Raw genomic sequence first — 21,467 nt, 5'->3', positions numbered from 1 at the left:
AATTAAAGTAAATAAATAAATAAATACTGACCATGGCCAAACATGAAATAAGAAAAAGTTATTTCTCGTGGAAATTCGCATACATATTCAAGTTAAAAATCGAGGTTCGACTTGGCAATATTGCGTGTTTACAACATGGATTCCAATGTAGAAAAGCATTTATTGTAAGTACCGTAAGAAAGTTTATTTCACAGATCGGGAACTTCTAAATAAAAAATGCACAGTGGCCACTCGAAGAATCTATTAAGTACTATTAGCGGCCCAAGTTCCTTTTGTTTTATTTTTAACGTCGAAAGGGAAAATTACAAGGGTCGCTTATACAAAAGAGCGTTGTCGGGATGGGATATTAAATTACGAATTGTAAGTACTGCTTCATGACTTCCGAAATAAACCTCATAAAAGTATTTTGTGACCATAGAGATGTCATTCTAATGCAAGTTTGTTAAACACTACAGTTTTCGCATTTTGAATATTCTTGTGAAGTGTATGTCATTTAGTTGTTGTTCGTATTGGAGAATAAACTTCAAAACCGTACGGAGATGGGATACATTAGAGAAGATTCAACCTCTATCGTAATATACGCGTAATGCAGCTAGATATTAATATGTTTGTAAAGTGGTATCTCAACTTTAAATAAGTACCCTTAACCATCTCTACCCCGTCGGAAAGGTGAAATATTTTACATGGTCCATGAAGATTTTGTTGGGTAAAACTATCGGTAACAATTAGATAGAGGAGAAACAGATGTCTTGAAATATACAGGAGAAAAGACGAGGAAGTACTTACGGAATTTAGTTCCCGTGGACTTTCTGAAGCTGGGAAAAGTGTTTTTTCGAATCGTGCAACTTATTTGGCCTGTAAGTAAGATATTTTTCGACATTCACGTATCTCTGTTGCACGATAGCTTGTGCCACCATTACCGTCGACTACGTGAATGAAATGTTCTGTGCGTTCGATTATGTAACCCCCTGTCAGTGTAGCAACCACGCGGTAGTTTTACAAGATGACGTGTGAGCGTTTTTTTTTTTCAATTTAATTTTCTGTTTGCCTAACCTAACTGAACCTAACCTAACCTTCCGTGAATGGTTTGTGGATAAATTTTAGCCTAAAAACCATCATTTTTTGGTTAATAAGTGTTAGTGTAGCAACCACGTGGTAGTTTTACAAGATGACGTGTGAGCAGTTTTTTTTCCCAATTCAATTTTCTATGTTTGCCTAACCTAACCTTCCGTGAATGGTTTGTGGATCAATTTTCGCTTAAAAACCTTTTGTGAATAGTTTGTGCGGCATTTATCGGTTCATAAGTTTGGAAACACTGCATATCAGCTGACGATAGACAATGTGAGTCAAGATTTGCCCGCCAATTAGCAATGACCAATAAATACTTGTAATGTTAAAAATTACGCTTTTTTCATTGAAAAAAGTAATCCCAAGTTGAAAAATGTTCCGCTATGCATATGAGGTAAGTACATATGAAATTTATTTGAAAACAAACAAGTTATGTGTGTTTCCGGTATATCTAATTAGTACCATCAAAGCCGGGAATCCTCTGAAACTCATTTATTCTGTAATTGTTGACATTCGTACTTACCTATTCTGCATTGGGAAACATTGTTTAACAAGGGATTTCGCTTTTTTTTACGAAATTTGTATCTATTGTCGAAATATCGAGTAATTATTGTTCGTTCTTTTCTCGCTTCCTGAACATACAAAATGGCGGGCAAATCTTGACTAGCGTTCTGTTTCAAATGGCAAAGCAGTGTTTCAACCTTCTTAACAGAAAAATTCCCGCATAGCCCCAAAAACCATTCTGAATCGTATAACCATCCACGAATAGCCCCAAAAGCCATTCACGATAGCCCCACACACCATCACGGTAAGGTTAGGTTGCTTTAGGTTGGGCAATAAAGTGAAAAAACTGTGTGTTTGGAAACACGTACCAGGGATTACATCATCAGATGCTCGTAACATCCGGTTCAAGTACATGGATGGAAATGCAAGCAACAGCTTTCGTGTATCGGACAGACATTATTATAGAAAAATGCGAGAAAACACTTCTACGAACTTCCGAAATTACACACAAACTCAATTCCGTAAGTACTTTCTCCTGCAAATTTGAAGAAATCGGATTCCCGGCTTTGACAGTTTTACCTTTTGTTGTTTATAGATTTTTTCTATTCCCAAGTATTTTATTTTTAGTTTAAATTAGCTTCTGTATTGGGGGAAAGTAAGCAGTAGTTAAGATATGATGCAAGCAAGCACTGTTTGCATTGTTATAGTAATTTCTGAGATCTTCAATGTTTTAGCGTAATATATTTCCTTTCCAATTCATTTTGCCAAAAATTACAGCTGCAAACTTTGTCAACAACTCCATGGCAAATAGTTTGTCATGCACCCGAAGGCTCTGCAGTATCATTCTACACCCTCGATTTTCCGCACATTTCAAATATTCAATGTAGTTCCTCATAACAAACAGTGTTTGTAAATAGCACGGTGGGTAATTTTTTAGATCTACGTTCTACGAAACTTACGTTTTTTAAAATTAAAATTCCTTGCGTGACGTCAAAAAGGTTTTTCAGGGCTTATATGATGGCGGATGATGGATTCATGTCACAGGCGCATGTCTGATTTTTTTTCTTTTTCTTATGATTGACTCGTGCCATTGGAACATTCAGACATTGGATTTCATTTATGCGACTTCAGAAATTGGAATTAATTATTTCATTTTGGCAACTGCAGGCCAAAAAGGGGAGCGTTGTATTTTCTAAATGACTTGTGTGATGGGATAATTTGCGACTTCTTATTTTTATGATGGAGGGTGTAGAATGGGACACCGGACAAAAAGATTTTATTTTTTCAAACACTATATCACCAAAATGAGCAGAATTTTACTTACATCGACATTTAAATTGTGTTGCTTAAACCTTTAGATAAAGTAGATGATTCAAAAAGAGAGAAGACAAAGACACTGCAGCTAGAAAATATTTATCTTGGTACACATGTAAACAAGTTTCAGCATTGGCAGAGACTTACCAATGAAATATAGGAAAGCTGCTGTAAAATTACAAATAGCTATTGAAATTAAAAAGATATATATATTCATCAGTGTCATGGTTAATGAATATGGTGGTTGGGGTTAATTCTTGGGAACAGGGAAAATCATTTCCAACACTAAATGAGGATAGATGAAGGCTTTTCAATAATCCTAACTGGAAAAAAATGCATTGTTTACCTTGGTGCTGTTTCCTTGTTTTTAAGGGCGTTAACAGGTATCATTTCTTTAGTGCCTTTTCCTTGTTTTAAAGGGCGTTAACAGGTATAGTTTCTGTGGAAATGATAAATTGCAATAAATTAAAATTTACCTGTGTTTGGTTACTGGATTTTCACTGGGCTCTCTGGTGGAGTGGCTAGCACAATACAAGGTCCCAGGTTCATATTCTTCATAAGACATGCATTATTAAACTCATATTTTTTGTTTTACTTTTTTTTTCTTGTACACTACATTTTCTTAACGTTTTTGTGTGTTCAATTATTCAGTGTCACTCACATTTACCATTTTCTCCTCTGTGATTATGATGAACAATTGATTGTCTGCATGTTTGTAACCCACCTTGGTCTGGACGGGATGAGGGGGAGTTTTCTGTTAATTCAGGCTGGTAGTGAACAGTCAGCAATTTACTTCATGCGACATTCCTGCTGTTTTTAGTAGTCCAATTGTGTCTACCATCTTAAGTAGCTAAACTGTACTGTTAATGTTTTCATTAACATAATTGTGAAACTAACGTAAATTTTTATTTCAGTATATTGCTATGTGAAAACAATACTATTATCAGTAATGAAAAAATTCTTATCTACATAACTAAAAATGCAATGGAAAATCACATGAAACAAGTGAAATATTTGTCTGATTAAACATGTAGAATTTGCAACTTAGGAATACTTTCACACATCAAAAAAACATATATGGTGAACACATTTTTAAGTGTGTAGCTTCATTGTGTGTAGCACCTGTAGAAAAATGAAACACATACTGTTTTGGACATAAAGTGACATATTGTTCTTCCCATATATATAATGAAAACAGAAAGAAGAAAAAAATAGTTTCAACAAAGACCTGACACTCAATGCTTTAGAAACTAAAACAAGCAAACACTGTTGACAGTGTTGATCAGAAGAGAGCTCTTTTGTGCAATTACATTAGGGTGATTCTCTGCATCTTGCATGAGACATTTGTACGTGGTTAAATGAGTCTGGTGTGTTGGTTAATTGATATTGCATTGATCTATCATATTCAGTATGTTAATACTTGGAGATTGTCTATCACATACCAGCAAATAAAATCCTTTCTCAAATTAATAATGTGAAATTAAATTAAGAATCCTTGTTATGCCGAGACTCAGGAAAACATGTGAGAAACCCATAGTTCTTCTTAACTGATTATTTCTATGACATGAAGAACTTCCAGGCAGGTGCGTGCCCAGGATTTTCGTAAGGAGGGGGGTTATGAATCTAACACATTTTCCAGTTCACAGGTCAAATTTCTTGTAATAAATTAGATAATTAATATACTTGGATTTTACCCCAATGAACGCAAGCAATGTATTTGCTATGGATGCTTCATGTTTTTATTGCATCATATAAAAGCACCTGCTTGAATATTTCCAAATTATTAATATTTTATATTTAATTGCTCAAATATAATTTTTAAACAAAAAATATGTACACTCAAACAACATTAAAGAGATTAACACTACTTGATGTCTTAAAGACAGTAATAAATAAGGTACCACAGTTCAACAATTTAAATTCTGAAATTTAGGCATCGAGGTTTCTGTGTGAGTTCTGACAGTATGTCGTCACAAGTAACTTTTATATCCCGGTGAATGTTCAGAGCAGCTAACCCATTTAATCTTTCTTCGCAAATGGTATTTCGAAGATAGGTCTTCAAGTGCCTCAAATTTGAGAATGATTTCTCATTTGATGTTGTTGTTACCGGGATTGTACATAATATGAGCAAACGTGTGTTTACCCAGGGAAATATTACTTCACTGCACATATCAATTACTTCAAGAGCATTTACTAGACGTCTTTGCATTGCTGCAAGATGACGATACCACAGTTTCATTTCAGTGTGAGCGTCGTCGCCTTGTAATCAAGGTGTCCCGGGTTCAATACCCGGTGGAGGCTAATAGTGGTTCGGATCTCACTTTAAACTTTAGGCCCAGTCCCGATTAGCCTTACTGTGCATAAAGTGGATTTAAAACATGAATTCAATCAACATTGTACTTGTTGTGGAGATGGTTTTGCTAAATATTGTGTACATTTTTAGCATTGTATTATTATATCGTAACGTACTCTGAGTACGTGGGATCGAACCAAGAACCTTCACCATTGAGGGGGGTGATGTAGCTGGCTTAATCATTCATCCTCCTCATTTGAGCACTCGCCCTTCAAGGTAAGCCTAATGGTAATGGGCGAGAGGTACTAACTACACACTTGGAAATGGCAAAACACAAGCTTTCGGATTTATACCTTCAAGTCTAGATCAACATGGTTGGAAGTAACATTACCTGTCTGTCTCTGATGATACAATTCCCCGCTGCTAGCTGTTCATATCGAAACGTGTTCGATCGCTCAATCTCCTCAGTTCCTTCTTGTTCCGCGATTCCAGGCAAAAGACCCCACACCACACGTTGCTCTCTGTTTTGTTCTCTTTCCTCCTTCCCTGGTCGTTGCCCTGAAATACCAGCTGATCAGCACCTTAACTCCAATAGACCAGGAAGGATTTGTAAATTACTGATGTGACATTCTTTGAATGCCTGAGAGAGCAACGGCTGGCGACAGGGGTTATGAATTCAGGCTAGCTATAAATCTCAATTTAGAAGAGATTGATACATGATTGATTGATTGATTGATTGATTTAGTTTATTTTACTTCGCGTTTTGTGCCTCTTGGCTAATTTGCGAAGATGGGGATGAGTGATGAAATGATGAAATTGATGAATGGACATTCACAAACAACCAAGCCCGACCGGGATTCGAACCCGGGACCCTTGGCGTCGCAGCACGATGTGCTAACCACTCGGCCACAGGGTCGGGCAGAAGAGATTGATACGATTACCCCCTCTGGAAAAAATTTCCAGAATTGAAATTTATATTTAAGGTATCCATGTTGATCTATCCTTATAAATCGAAGTTTTTATTAAAAACATAGAAAAAATAAAAATGAAATAAAACCATAGTTTCCGCCAAAACCGAAAAGAAAAAAAAAAAAATAATGATAACAAAATAGTAATTGAGTAAATACTTGGCGATACTTCAGACGCGAGAACTGGCCATAGGCATAAATGTACTGTCTGGTGTAACTGGCCATAAGAAAAACAAATAACAAGCTCACATCTTTGCTTAGTAAAAAAAAAAAAAAAAAAAAAAAAAATAGCACAGTGCTTAACTTGCACTTTGATACTCGCTCACATAATCATGCATGGAATGAGCGTACCGTCAATTTTGTAATAGGAAGATTAACATGTGACGATCACTGACATAACTGATGTAACATGTTAAAGGTGTGGCCAAGCAACAATGATGACTGTTTATGACCTGAGGTCGCCAAAAGGGGGCGTGAACACACGTGTGCGTTAGTAGTCAACACAAGTGGACTCACACGACACATATTTTCACTTGAGTTAAAAAAGTACCGTAAATTCGCGGATACACTACGTAGTGTTTGTATGTGTGTATAATAAATATATTTCCACTTGGGTTCTTCTTGTTTTATATTGCGATGCACACGCATTCACTGGAAGTGTTTGGAGTTGTCACGATAGTTCAGTGGATTGTTATCACTCTCGGCACTACTGGAATTACGGATGTAAGTATGAATTAATATTTGAAATCCATGAAGCACACATGTACACTTGTGGGTAAACATGCCGTCGAGTTACTGTGAGACTTCCCTTTGGAGGTTGATGCACTTAGCAATTTTGCTTCGATGTTTTCTTTAAAGCTGGTAAGAAAACGATCGACAAGGACATGTGTTAAAAGCACTGTTGATTAGTATTGTTCGGTGTACTTAATGATGAATAAACGACTTTTAAATATTTTCACATGGTACACTCCCGTGCAAAAGTTGCACAACTGGTTGCACACAGATTTTCATTTCAACGTTTCTTTCAAAGAACTAAGTGAGAAACGGTCGACAAAATTGTAGACACTGGCGAAACACGATTTTGTCATGCAGCATATTCACTTAAACCATGTAAAATTGCACCGTTGATAAGCATAGTTTGTGCATTTATGGAAAAGTGAATGAGACATGGGACGTTGAAACTCACTGAGTACACTCCTGTGCATGACGTTAAAAGACAGGTTGCACACACTGGAAGGTTCTTCTTTGTGGGTGTAAAACTGCTTTACATGAAAGTTGTAGAGTTGAATGTGACGCATTACATGTCACATAAAAATGCACTTTCGTAAACACTGCGGAATGACTTTTTAGGAGGGGTCATGTACATTCTGTAATGCAAGTGTACAGAGGTGAGAAGTGTAAACACTAGGATACGTCCTTGATGAATTTCTGCTTCTTCATTGGGTAAAATTTATAAAGACTGGCAGATTTTGGGGAACGTTTACACACAGTGATGACTTGGATTATGTAAGCTGCACTTTTGATTGAAGTACCGTGATATTTGTGGAAAGCGATGCACTTTCGGAACAGGAGCATATTGTGTGTAGTTTGTGGGGACAAAACTACGGTGTTCATTCTTCTCTCTGGTATTCTGCTCTCTTTCCTGCTTCCTCTTCATGTCTTCTGTTCTTCTTTTCTGCATCTCTTCTGTTCTTCTTTTGTGGGAGCATTGATGGGGAAAGGGACTGAAGAATTTTGTCCGATGTGGGAGTTTCTTCTTATAAGGGTGGAAAGTGTTTGTTCCATGTACTAAAATACTGGCAGGCTGGCTGGCTCACATGGCTGTTGCATGCTGTTGTCCTGGGAAGCTAAACCGTCGGGATGCGTGCAGATTCGGGTTCGAATCCCGTTCTCCTCGCTGGTGATTGGCCAAACTGCTGCATGTTGATTCCCAATAGATACGCTGGGAAAATCCTTCTCCTGTTGATAGCTCTTGACTGGTGTGATGAATAGACAGACTTAGGTAAAGGATAAAGTATAATTTCGTAAACGGGAAATGAGGAAAGGGGTGTTGATCTAGACTTATTAACACAAATACAGAAATTCAACTGCTTTGCCATTCCTCGTATGAACATTTATAAGTTACCACGATAATACAATATAAAGAAAGCTAATAACCATAAAATAATAAGGTATGTAATTAGATTGATACTGAATAAGGTTAGTTATATTTATGTGAGAATTCATAACGAAACCAATGAAATATTTGTCAAAATTATCGAAATTATTTCTTTAATTTAATTTAATTATAACGCCGGAGTGGCAACATATTTGAGATGTGGCAACATTGTATCAAACAAAGAATTTGCTATCATTGAAGTTTTCCTTCCCGTGGTTGTCCTGTTAAAGGAATACATGTCTTTCGCGGCCGAAGTAGCTGCTTCATGCTGCGTAACTCGATACAAGGGGGTAAGGGGGGGGGGGATTTTCTTACGTTGCAAATTCTTCATTCCGACGGCTTCAAGACTGGAGACTAAATTCAACGTTTGGAAAAAAAGATGATGTTAAGATGACACGATTTATGTAATGCTTCTACTCTTGACTGTACAAGTTCCTGTGCATATTTAGTCTCAACCGCAATTACTCTTTCTTACAACTAACGTTATTTCCTATTTGAAGTTTTACTTTTCTTTGATGGGGCTTTTCTGGTTTAAATTTGTTCAAACTTTACTATTTAAAAGATAATTATTATTTTAGTCTCGTTAGTTTACTTTTCGTCTGCTAACAATCGTTTATTTTGAAATCGACCATAAAAAATAAGATAAAGTACTCTCTAAACATGAGATAATTAACTTTATATTATGCTAACATCACTAAAAATGAAGAATCTATAATTCCCTCTACTCATTCTAAAATATGCTTAGCATATTATTGTGGCAAAGTTAGAAACTAAAACCGTTGTGGTTTACTCATAATCATTCTGCGATGGCAGAATGGATTTCCAGGATTATCGGTAGCTATCCAATATCCGAAGGAAAATACTTGTTAGTGGAGCGCAATAAAATCTTGACGTCGACGTCTACATATTCATATAATATAAATATTCTCATAACTGGCGCTTAAAATAAACTTTGCTAATATAATCATATACCTTCTTCTGAAGAGTAACTAAAATGTTAGTGATGTAACTACTAAGCTAGTATAAATTATACCGCTTAGACAAAATATTATCGCATATTAAGAAATTTGAATAAATTAATAGAGACGAATGCCTTAAAAAAACTTACTTTGTGCACACTTGAGTCGTCTAGGACCTATTTAACATTAATAAATGCCGTAAACTTGGAGCAAAAATTGCAATATTTATATTTAAAATTTTAAAACAATCTGCATTTTAAAGTTTTTAACGTTCGAAGCTACAACGTGCTAAGGATAAATATTCAACTGTCAAACGATACAATGTTTCGGACAGGAAAAAAAATATAAATATATACTAACAAAAAAATCTCGTTAATATGTGAGAAACGTCCACGCCGTGTAATGCTCTCATAATTCTCTTCTAGTTATTCAAAAATAAGTTGGCTGTGCCTAACTTTGCTTAAAGCATATAAGTATATGTATATCTGTGTACGGATTCATTCTCGTCACTACTGCTTACCTGTGAACGGACATCTCTCGTCACTGCAGCCTATTTATACATCTATTACTTCTCAACTAGAACTTTTAATTAATCGGGCGGTTTATACCCTAAATCACGGTACGAACCTTGTACATGCGTGTCGAGGAATATAATTAGCGTTTCGTCTCTTTACATATTAACATGGATTAAAATTTTCAGGCAATGTATGCGTAAGTTAAGGTAACGTAAGGCAAGTGACTATCTCGTATAAACTTGACTATCTCCTTAATCTAAGCTCCCTTCATGAGGTGCTAGGAGACTTCAGTCATTAAGAATATAAATGAGTGGTCCTCGGGGCCTTATTCGTTCCCAAAACTATATATGTATAAAAATGTAATATCCTCGTTGCAATAATCTTAGCAGTTATAGTTCAAGCATTCTAAATCATTTACAAGTTACGGCCAGTTTTAAACAAAATTTAAATTAAACTTTTAAGGAATTTCAATTAATAATAATAACAAAACAAAATATTGACTCAGACAAGCATACTCTCTGCCATGACTCATTAAACTGCACCATAGTGCCAATTGACTCTGACTCGGTGGCAATAATTTATTTTCCTCATTCATAAATAACTTTAAAATCCACTTTTAATCCACGTTTTTAATTAATTAATATGTTAAGGGTAAGCCTAATCACAATCTGAGCAAAATGCACAGGAACGTTAGATATATTTAAAAAAAATGTTTAAAATTACTGTAGCTTACTGCATTATTTTAACCCTCATAAACAACGCTGTGATAATTTTCGTATCCAAAATCATGATTAAAAAAAAAAATCCTACCTTTTACGTTCTAAAATCACTGTAAATGCAAAAACCATCGAATCTAAATGCCTTTTCTTCTAAAAATTCTGGGAATGGTAAAATTTTTCCCAGGGTGGGAATTCTGTCGTGGCCAGGGTACAGGATTCGCGAACGAACCACAGAGCTACCAGGAGCGGATTGATAGGGAATCGTCCACGGACGTCCCTGGGCCGGCCACATTTTTGATGACATGGGCCTCCCTAAAATCCGACATCGAATCTTCCGCCACGCGGAATGCCGGACGCTCCTGATACCAAATTGCCAGCCCGACGCGGATAACCGCGACGGAGCTGGGGCGCAGGTTCCTCCGCAATTTACATTTTGCAGGTGACCGACTCTGACTTGAGGTCTATAGGTTTCATCTGATTCATCCTCAAGTTAGAACTCGACATCTATCATAGCTTAATGGTTCTCCCCAGCTGATATTAGCATTAAAACACGTGTAACTCTATAAATTCTCTACTTTTAAATACGTACGCAGCCTGTTATTCATTTAATGTTTTCATTATAACTTTCATCCTTTCTTTTCTCTGCCTAGAAATGAGAAAACCTGTCTAGAGGGTGAGGAAGCCTAATTTAAAATAAAATCTTATTTTTCTTTGCGTTTCTGCCTGAGATGAACGAAATCGGGCACAAAAATGGCATGACGGTTCTATGTTCTTAGTTTTCATTTATTTCAAACTGAAATGAATGAAAATTCCAGCACCTCCATCCACGTAGCGTACTCTGAGTACGTGGGATCGAACCAAGAACCTTCACCATTGAGGGGGGTGATGTAGCTGGCTTAATCATTCATCCTCCTCATTTGAGCACTCGCCCTTCAAGGTAAGCCTAATGGTAATGGGCGAGAGGTACTAACTACACACTTGGAAATGGCAAAACACAAGCTTTCGGATTTATACCTTCAAGTCTAGATCAACATGGTTGGAAGTAACAATACCTGTCTGTCTCTGATGATACAATTCCCCGCTGCTAGCTGTTCATATCGAAACGTGTTCGATCGCTCAATCTCCTCAGTTCCTTCTTGTTCCGCGATTCCAGGCAAAAGACCCCACACCACACGTTGCTCTCTGTTTTGTTCTCTTTCCTCCTTCCCTGGTCGTTGCCCTGAAATACCAGCTGATCAGCACCTTAACTCCAATAGACCAGGAAGGATTTGTAAATTACTGATGTGACATTCTTTGAATGCCTGAGAGAGCAACGGCTGGCGACAGGGGTTATGAATTCAGGCTAGCTATAAATCTGAATTTAGAAGAGATTGATACGATATTATTGGTCAAAACATTTCTTTGACAGTCGACAAACAAATACGAACCGCTTCAGTAATTAACATTTTCTACTACAGTGTCATTAATGTGTCATATTAATTTTCATATTAGGTCTATGGAGAGGAATTTTGTATAATGTTAACGTTATGGAACTGGGAAACCAACTGTTGAAGGGGCCACTCCCCCCTTCCCCTCCGAAGCCCAGTACCGCACCGCAGGATCTGTCACTGAGCCCGACAAAATCTTGCCAGACAGTGCTCGAAATGCAAATTCATAGCCGAAAAGGGAGGGGATGTTTGATCGATTTTGGAAATACGAGGGGGTACATCCTTGTATGGATCAACATGGAGACAATACAGTAGGTGGAGGATGCTCAATATGAAAATTATTCTAATTGGGGGTATGATTTGTGAAACTTTCTTAACTGAAGGCAGCATCCCCTACTTCGACCGCTTATGCCAGAAAAGATGCTTTCAGAAAATGAATTTATTACTGCACACGTATATTACTTATTGTATTTGTTGCGTTTGTACAAGAGAAATATTCAGAAGATTTGTAAGGAATATTTACAGTTAATAGGATGCCTATCTAGTCTATCCCGTGTCGTAATACAAACTTTATCCCTTTCCTACAAAATAATAAAACTGTCCATGCCAACCGTGATTTTATAATGTGGTTGCATACATATACACTAGCGACATTAGTGCCACTGCTCCGATGCCAGGGTTTCAAATACCTTGGTGGATCTATAAGATAGGTAATATCGTTTTTCAAGGGTTCGTGAACAAAACAAAAAGTAAATGATTTTAAAGTCCATTTTATATTCAGATACGTTAATCGGGACTGGTCTTAAAGTTTAAATCGGGATACGTACCACTGTGCAATGCACCTTCACAGGGGATCAAACCCAGGACCTCTTTGATTACACCACCATCGGTGAGGCCCCTGAAATCATTGAGGAAACTTGTTCATCTTCATGTTCTCTCGCCCTGCGAAAGTTTATTGGTGATATAGGGTGACATCCTACACATGTCTTCCAGACATACACACGCAGGCACACCCCTCCCCTGCACACACACGATTGTATGCTTACAGCACATGCTATGCCCTCCCAGAAAAACAATTCTAAATCCGCCTATGGATATATCTGCTATCAAATAATGAACGTCACTTACCTCGACAGTTCCTTGACATAATTTTGCAACAAGGTTTGCAATATCTTCTGTTATGCCTTCTTGTTGAATATCAAGAGTCTGAAAGTTCGCACGTTTCACTCTCGCAATTCGGATGGAATTCCTCGGAACTTAAATCGACCTTTTCTGACGTTCTATTTGTGGAAGGTGAAGCTTCAACTTCCATTTTTTGTTTATTTTTGAAATAATCTAATAATGTATTTCTCCTCTTTTTTCTATCCATCTTTAGTTCCACGTCAAAAATCTATTACACACGCAGAAACGTAACACACAACACGACCACTTCGACTTGCTACCTTGCAGAATGCAACTCGCTACAACCCCAGTGAACACCAGGACTTGGGACAAAGATACCGGGCGGTCAAATGTCTGAACCATGCATCCAGCTTGGTCCAGCTCAAATTACGTCACCAGTGTTGACAGCAACCAGTAGTGTCAGTGTCAGTAGTGTTGGCAACTGCTAAATTATTTACGCACAAATTCAAGCGAGATCTTTCACACATGTTACAAGAAAATTCAATAAACTGAAGGCTGGAAATTGGTTGCGAAAAAAATATCTAATTTGTAAAGAGCACAAGAGTAAAACGTATAATATTTTGGCATATTAATTGCTTTTATTTTGTTTATGAAACTAACTGGGCCAGTTGGGCTATATAACGCATCCCTCCCTTCTTCCCGGCATGCTATTGTACAAAACATCGCTTGCCTCCTTCGTAAAACCATGCCTCGCTACTACCTGCAACAATTATTATTATTATTATAATTATTGATGTTTTGAAATAAATATGCATCCAGGTGCGAAATAAGATTTTGACTTACTTTGCCTACTAATTGTAGTGATTCAAATCTCACAGAACTTTGCTATGTTGGTATAAATGGTATAAGAAGGGGAAAGAAAGAAAAGGGAAGTTAGCAGCACTGTCGTAACAGGAAAGGGAGGGTCATTCTCCTAAGAGGGTCATCGTGGGTGAAAGAAAGGGGAGGAGGGATTCCTTCAGTTCGCATTCCAAGGGTTGCGGCTCTTTTCTTGACCATACTGAGAAGGAAATTCTCCTTCCTTTTCAGTGACTAAGGAATGAATGAATGCTTGTGCATTGCTGTAACTCAACTCCAATATTATCAAAAGTAATTGAAGAAGCAATACATTTCTCATTGCCAAATGTAAACATTTTACAATATTGGCAATTTATGAAATAAAATGTATTTCTGCTTTGAATTTTTTTAAATGACGAAACCAATGGGGGGGGGTTTAACCCCCACCAACCCCCCCCCCCCCCCCCCCCCCCGGGCACGCCACTGCTTCCAGGGTACCATATTCTGTCACAGTTTGCTATAGACTTTGTACAACAATATGCAGTGGACAACATTTTTATATTTATAAAAACAAATTTTTAATACTTTTTCCTTGTGTGATGCATGGGACATATAATAAATATGTGATGCACGGGACATTTCTCTCCCATATGATAGCTACCAATACACGGCAGGTAATGTCTGGCTCCATAAACTCTCTCACAAGGTTGCAACACTTCTTTAAAAGCATTTCAAGGACAAAGGATTTGGTATTTTAAACCTATAGCAAAGGTAACTTTATAATGTATTCTAGTATCTGTTATTTAATTTTGCTTAATGTTATTGCAGATAACAGGGTAGGACTTGATTTCTGTATCATGTACTCTGGAGCACAGAAAGTGTAACATTATACACAGCTGCTTCAACATTCCAGGATGAATGTCAGACATATCTTGTATGCTCAGATACAATGTTCAAAGAAAAAATACTGTTGCTTCCTTTGTTGGTGCTGTTTATGAAGCAATTGATCCAACATCAGAGACCTTCCCCAATATTGATGATGTTATATATTCAGAATTCAAAGATAGATAGTAGTGGCTGGAATTGGCAAACAAGCAAAATCACTTGTTCATATTCATATTAAAGTAAATCTGCACTAATTGTACAGCCTGCTTCAAATTTTTCAGTACTAATTAGAAATCTCATGCCTTAAACTAAAGTTCTTTTGATAAATGAAGCAATTTCAAAAAAGAAAAATCTGGATGAAGCTCAACCAATTCTGGACATCAAATCAGTACATACCAGAAGACCTATTACAGGTAGAGGTTTATGTCTCCTTGAGACTGCTGTAACTCCTGAATTGGAAATTCATGTGAATGTGAGTGCAGGCTACAGCATGGAAGACTGGGTCATAGTAAGATATGATGACAAACACTATCCGGGTGAAGTTATGAGAAATGTTGGTGATATGAGATAATCGTCAATGGTGAAGTCTGGTGATACCAACCACTGGAAGTGTTAAGTGAAGTGATAAGTTTTTGTACTCAACCAGACAAATTGGAAAACAAATATAGGCCTCCTCATCCTGGTTAATTCCAGAGGACAGTTAAAGTTTCAAAATGTTATGTTTTGAAGTGTGATGCACGGGACATACAAAGTATTTGCCCTGGTGCTTCAGTGGCATTTTTTAAACTAAATTTCCTTATTTCCATATTCAATATGCAGCTAAATAATACTAATAAGTTTTGATGAATTTCTTGATTTACCATGTTCATTAATTAGTATATCTCAAATGATGATAGTTCCTAATTTTTCTAATTTTTTTGCAAGCGTTTTTGATTTGTGTTCTCAACTAGCATTTTGTATGCATTTTTTCTACATTTTAAAACTTCTCTCTGGACATGGATTTTGTTTGTCAGATTTTCTGATATTCACGGTTCATTTTCCAGAAAAATAATTCATACTTTTAGGTCTAAATTCTAGGTGCTATGGGTCCATTTTTCTTGATTTAGGACTTGCTCTAAATTAATAATACACTGAATTGTATGTAAGTTCCAAATTTATTTGTGTCAGTGTGCCAATATATTTCTTATAAATTTTCCTTCTGTGATGAGTATGGTCTGTAATTTTATTTGCCTCTATTATCCTATGTAACTTGCCTCATGTTGGAAGCTGTTTTCATGTGTTTTTGTTGGTTCTGATGTATGGTCAGAAATTAGAAGATATTCTCATGTTAGATTTTCATAGCTTTGAGTAATTTCCCATTCAAATTATGGTGTACAGGTTTGTCTAAATGTATGGAGACACTTGAATATAAGTTTTAATTACATTATGTTCTGCAAAATTAACTCTAGGTTTGTAATAGGGGTGGGTGGAAATGTTACAGGGCATAAAACTTTGCAGGCCGCCATCTTGAACTCAACTTCAAAATTTTAAATGGAAACTATAGCTTGTGACACCTCAGTTGAATAGGACATTTTCTCACAAGTTCAATGGTATGCATATTGTTGCTCCAGCACCAAGAGTGATGTAGTTATTAAGGTTTATTTCTTGTTGTTACCCCAAAGAAATAGTATCACGAAACCAATATCACTCAAGTTTAAATGATGTGTTCAATGTGCTGACCACCCCGATGGATAATTAAAGCCAGGTTCGATCCACATCCGTGCAATAACTCTGCTTAAAATATCTGCGGTAATGCTGGCACATGCATCAATTATTTGTTGCTTAAGATGTTGCACATCTCTAATTTTCACTGAATACACGATTGCCTTGACACGTCCCCACAGGTAGAAATTTAGTAGAGTGAGGTCTGGGGAACAGTGCCACTTTGCAGCACCTAGGCGGGGAACAGTGCCACTTTGCAGCACCTAGGTGACCAACACAAGTGTTGGGAAACTGCAATTCCAGGTACTAACAAACACAATTGCCGCATGGAGGATCACTGTTTTGCTGGCAAAATCAGGGAATGGCCCATCCTCATACATCAGAGATGGCAAGATATCCTCTTCCAGCATCAGATGATACTCCACCGCCGTTAATTGCCATTGATAAAGGAAGATGCTACAACATGTGTCCCTCACACACCACAAGATCACTTTTCTGTAAGCACGTGCAAATTCATTAAACCAATGTGGGTTACTGTCAGAAAAATATTGAACATTTTGCTTCTTCACCTTGCTCGACATGTAAAAGTTTGCCTCATCATTGAAGAGCATTTCGAAGGCAAAATGGTTTTTTTGCCATATTTGTTCTATGACCCATTATGCAATTTCCACAATGCAATCATGATCGTCTTCTGATAGGTGATGGATAAGTTGCAGTTTACACAGGGTACCACTTTTGCACACTCGAAATCCACATATAGGATGTGTGGCTAACACCGCTTTCTTGGGCTTCACAATGAGTGCTTTGTTCAGACTCTTGCGGAACGCAGCCAACACTGCTGTTGATTTTGCTTTTTCTTCCATTGACATGTGTGGCCTGCCTGATTTGAGATTTTTATCCACAGGCCCAGTTTTTTAAATTTTGCCAGCAACTTACGAACAGTACCATGGTGGATAGGTGCCCTACCTGGATGATGGTGATTGAAATCATCTGCAATCATTCTTGTGCTTTGCTTGTCTCAAATCAGCATGATCTGAATGCATTGAGTTACCTGCAACGATTAAGCAAACAAAGAAATGTCAATAACTTCATCACTGTTGGTGCTGGAGCAAGAATAAGCATACCATTGAACTCATAAGAAAATTTTCTATTCAATTGAGGAGTCTCAAGCTATGGTTCCCATTTAAAATTTTGAAGATGGCGACCGTCATCATCACATGCCCTATAACATTTCCCTCCACCCCTATTACAAACATACAGTGTTAGTTTTGTGGTACAGTATGTCATTTCAATTATTTTTTTCAATCCACTGTATGCACAGAAAAGATAATTGGGACTAGTCCTAGTGTTTAAAGTGGAACCTGAATAATTATGTGCCATGTCACTCTCCATTCCAGAGTTGTTAGCACTTGTTACTATGACATGAGGAGTCATGAATTTGAATCCTAGCCTTGGTATGGGTGTTCTTTGTGTGTGTCCATTCATTAATTTTCTAAAATCATTCATCACTCATCCTCTTTTTCACAATTAGCCCAAACTGGCAGAGAAGTTATGCTGAGTAACAAAAATCAATCAGTCAACGTAGGGAACCATTATGTGTCTCCAATAGACATCAAACCTGAGAGCCATGGATTGTAAATCAACTATGTTATCATTAGATGATTGTATAGGTTTTAATTTTGCCTACAAAATACTCTAGTGCATTTCTCTCAACAGTTGAGCCACAGCTTGGTAAGGGGCCCATACAGCAATTACACCAAGCTGTGAGAGGTTCTCAGGAGGCAATTTTCTACCAATTACCACAATCAAAATCAAATTAGCAAATTAGTGCTCAAATTCAACTCACAAAAGAAAATCAGGACTTACTAAATTAATAATTTTGGTTAGAGAAAACTACTCCATGCAATTAGAGCCAGTGGTTCTAATTTAATTTTATATTTCTCAACAAACCTAGACAAAAAAAGAAGTACTACTCTTTATGATTGTGCCATTATTTATTATTTTTTTCAGAATTTAATTTTTAAAAAATTAGAAAAGTATTTGTGATTTAAAAAAACTTCATGCCATGGTATCACAAAGGTTGAGAATCACTGCTCTAGTGCAACTATGAGAACATGTCTATGCACTGCACCCTGCAGAACTCAAATCTAATCTAATGAGATATTTTGCAGAAACATTCTTTTTTTGTTTGTTTGTTTGAAGGTAATATTCCAGTATCAACAGAGTATACAAAAGAAACTTAATGTGTGTGCATGTCTCCCTGATGGCATACTGGTAACGTTATCTCATTGTAATCAAGCAGTTTGGTGTTCGATACCCCGTGGAGGCACAATAGTTTGGATACTACTTTAAACTGTTGGTCCAATCCCCATCAGCCTATTTGCGCATAGAAAGAAGTTAAAACATAACTCAAACAAACTCATTGTATGAAGTTAATTACTTCCGAGTAAATGCTGAGGAGTTTGAGAATAGTAATAATTTGAACACATTTTACCAGCCAAGAAGGTCAAGAAATGAACAGGTAGGTAGGTCAAGAAAATGTCAAGAAATTATGCTTTTGGTCAAAAATTTAGATTTGATAAAATTTGAATATTTGGAAAATAGCCAATCCAGGAGTTCTGGGTGTGACAATCCCACACTTCAAATCTAAATGTTTTGTAAACGAAGACATTGAGCTCATCCATATCACAATTATAGTGTTCAGAATGGTGAAATTGTTACTTTCCTGCAACATTTTTGGCGGCAATTCAAGATTGATGGGAGCCTCCCCCATGGCGCAGTGGTAGCGTCATTGCCTTGTAATCAAGGGGTCCCGGGTTCGATACCCGGTGGAGGCACAAGTGGTTCGGATTCCACTTTAAACTGTAGGTCCAGTCCCGATTAGCCTTACTGCGCATAAAGTGGACTTAAAACACCAAATCAAACCAAACCAAGATTGATGGGATATCTGGGTGTGAATCTCACAGCAATAAAAACTTGACCAACCACCATACAACTTGAAAATTCTGTGAATTTTTATAACTATTTTATGCATCATATTTATTTTAGTGAAATGTAGATTACAACCTTTAATCTAATGTGTTTATTATAGAGTATTTTTTTTTATCTTTCATGTTATTAATTTAGATAAAAGTTCTGGATGTGACCTATGTCAATACCTCATCTGTTTACCCCATTTAATACGTAATACTTACCTTATACTTTAACTCAACAATATCAAAGGGGAAAACAACCTCCCCAATTCCTAAATTTTAATAAAAAGCAACTTTATTTATGAAAATTGCAAATTTATTGAGCATTGCTTGTATACACTTAAGTCTTAACATAAAAAGATTACCTTTATCACCTTTTGTATTACTCTTTGCTGTTAATTTGTTTTCTTAAACCATTCCTGGAATTGTAAATATCAAATTAGTAATTCTTTAGTATCCTGCACTGCGGTCGTACAGTTACGGCATCAGGCTTTTGGACTTGAGCTACTAAGCACACTTCTGCAAGCCTAATTGGGGGCAGTGTAACAACTTGTCTCCAGAAATTTCTGCCAAATTATGGGATCAGTGGCCACCCATTATCGTGAGGGAATTTAGGAGCTACAAATGAATGCCATAACCTGGTCATGGGAACGTACAACAATGAATGGGGTTCATCGTGCTAACCACACTTCACCCCTTAACTGGTTGCATGATCGTTCACCTCTACTGAGGCATGTTGAAGTGAGATTGGCAGTCAGTAAGTAGGCCCTGAACCTCAAGGGCTTGTTGTACAATGGAGGGGGGTAGGGATGTAGCTCCTCAGTACTACAACATTTATAAGGAAATCTGCTTGGAGGTATACAGAACTCTGTTTAACCCATTCATTTTGACTAGCAATGTATTTCATACAAGATTTTCCAAATGGTTCCAGAAACATCACTTTTAACAATATTTTGGAAGAGATTCTTAGCTGACAAACAGAAACGTATTTCTCCTTTCTGTTAGTTTTGTCACTAAACAATTCCACAATCATATAGACACCTGCCTGCAAGAGATCTTCATCTGCTTCAGTACCTGGGAAATGAGGTCAGACTCATCAGCATCTGACTCTTACTCAGAATCAGAAAAAAGTATCTGCCATATCCAAGACTGAGACATGAGTATTTTATGACTGACCAGTTTCTGTATTTAGTTCATGTCACACTTGATAATCTCTGAAGGCTTTCATACTGTTAATTTCTCTTTCTAATCAAGGTGATATAAGCTATTACACCACTTCCAGTGCCATATGGTACTGTAGCTTTTAATATAAAATACTGCCATGTCCTTTTCGTGCACACTTATTTTTACCATGGCTAATCTCTAAGGTAATTGGTTCTTTTCTTGGAATGCGAATCAAACAACGGCGATATATACCAATGGATATAAATAAGGAAATATATATTCTGAAACTTCTACGATACAGAGAATATATGCCTACCTACCTACCATCCAGCTCTACAGCCCTTTGCAGGCTTTGGCTTCCTCCACTAATCGCCTCCAAGCTTCTCTATTCCTCGCCCTTTCCCTCCATCCTTGGATCTTCACCATTTCCAGGTCCTTTGTGACATCGTCAAGCCATCTCTGTTTGGGTATATCTCTCTTTTTACAGGAGTATATCTTCTCTTGTAATATTCTTTTTGGTAAACGATGCTCTTCCATTCTAACAATATGTCCAAGCCATTTTAGCCTTCCCGCTCTTATAAATCTAACGTCTTGCTCTTCTAGTATGCTACTAATTTCTTCACTTGTTTGGATCCTCCACCACTCACTGTTTACTTGATCAGGACTGTATATTTTCCGAATTATATTTCTTTCAAATATATGTAGCTTAAGTTTGTTTTCTTCGGTGAGTGTCCATACTTGAACCGTAGGTTACTATAGGTCTAATCAATGTTTTATATATTTTCAGTTTAGATCTTCTACTTATTACCTTACTTTTCAATAGCTATATGTTGGCATAATAAGCCTTATTGCCTGTTTCAA

General features: G+C 37.0%; 1 protein-coding gene across 1 annotated transcript in view; it reads left to right on the top strand.

Annotated features, from left to right (window-relative positions):
* Positions 1-295: 295 nt before the first annotated feature.
* Positions 296-21,467, top strand: part of LOC145982725 (uncharacterized) — a 49,914-nt gene continuing 28,742 nt past the window's right edge. The window contains exon 1 of the mRNA XM_083116086.1: positions 296-360. The gene's annotated coding sequence lies outside the window, so the exon portion shown is untranslated. The remainder of the gene's footprint in view (positions 361-21,467) is intronic.

This window comes from Lepisma saccharinum, unplaced genomic scaffold (genome assembly GCF_977018435.1).
Source record: "Lepisma saccharinum unplaced genomic scaffold, izLepSacc3.1 HAP1_SCAFFOLD_369, whole genome shotgun sequence".
Lineage (NCBI taxonomy): Eukaryota > Metazoa > Arthropoda > Insecta > Zygentoma > Lepismatidae > Lepisma > Lepisma saccharinum.
Note: the sequence above shows the minus strand (reverse complement) of the source record. Positions and strands in the feature narration are given on the sequence as shown.